Genomic DNA, 995 nt, shown 5'->3' with positions numbered 1-995 from the left:
GGCCTCTCTAGTTAATCTGACTTTCATAACAGCCCTGGCTGTTATGGTGAGACAGCCCATCTGTTGTCATGTGACAGGTTAAGGAACCAACAGGGACCCAGGATGCTGATTCTGAGCCTAAGGGTGCCACACTGGGCACTGCCTGCTAGAGGAAGTCTTTTGTAAGAACACACCCAACCCTGTGGCCTTGAGGCATAAAGCATATAGGTTAGGAGGGGCCGTCCATGCTGGGGGATGTTGTCTAAACACACAGCAAGGATGGTCAAGTCAGCAAGAGCCATTGGTTCCTTTGTCTGGCCCTCTGCAGGACAGGGCCACGTGAGCAGGCTGGAGGTGAGGAGCCCGAGGGTTGACGGAGGACCTCAGGATACGGAGGACCTCAGGATACGTTTGCTCTAGAGCTCAGATGCCCTGTGAGGTCCTGGGGTTCTCCCACTCTGAGGCTGTTTCTTTCTTCTGGGAGACTGCTACTGGCCAGCATGGCAGCTCCTGTCTGAATGAGATGGGGTTACCAGGAAGCAGTCCTTGGAGGATTCTTCAGACTGAAGGACACTCAATGGTCTTAAGGGTAGAAAACTCCTTTTGTGGGGGGTCCTATAATCCATCAATCTCTAATTGTGAGGCCATTGGGGACTGGTGGAAGGACTGATTTTGTATTGTACAGGGTTTTGGGACCTGTGGGAGTCAGGGTGATATCCACCAGGACAGAGTTGACTGTTGGGAGCCACCTGGCCCACAGTTTCTGCTTCCACTGAGAGCTGCCTCAGGCCAGGGACAATTGTAGGTTTCCCTCAGCCATGCCCTGCTTGCTGGGCTTCCCCCAGCTGCCTAGCAGTCTGTGTGTGCACCGGGGCATTTTTCTACATAGAAGGCCTGGGCTATGGGTCTATTACCTGTGTTTCCCTCACACCAGCAAATGTCCTGTGAAGGGGGTGGTTTTGTGTTTTCTTGGTTTGGTGCAGAAAGCACATTTGCTCTCCACTCAAGAAACTGCT

General features: G+C 52.9%; 1 long non-coding RNA gene across 1 annotated transcript in view; it reads left to right on the top strand.

Annotated features, from left to right (window-relative positions):
- The first annotated feature begins 229 nt into the window (after nt 1–229).
- LOC114629484 overlaps nt 230–995 on the top strand; it is a 39,440-nt gene continuing 38,674 nt past the window's right edge. The window contains exon 1 of the long non-coding RNA XR_003712674.1: nt 230–333. This is a non-coding gene — a long non-coding RNA (uncharacterized LOC114629484). The remainder of the gene's footprint in view (nt 334–995) is intronic.

Source organism: Grammomys surdaster, unplaced genomic scaffold, assembly GCF_004785775.1.
Source record: "Grammomys surdaster isolate TR1022 unplaced genomic scaffold, NIH_TR_1.0 310, whole genome shotgun sequence".
Classification (NCBI taxonomy): Eukaryota; Metazoa; Chordata; class Mammalia; order Rodentia; family Muridae; genus Grammomys; species Grammomys surdaster.
The sequence above is the reverse complement of the archived record's forward strand: the minus strand, read 5'-3'. Positions and strand labels throughout refer to the sequence as shown.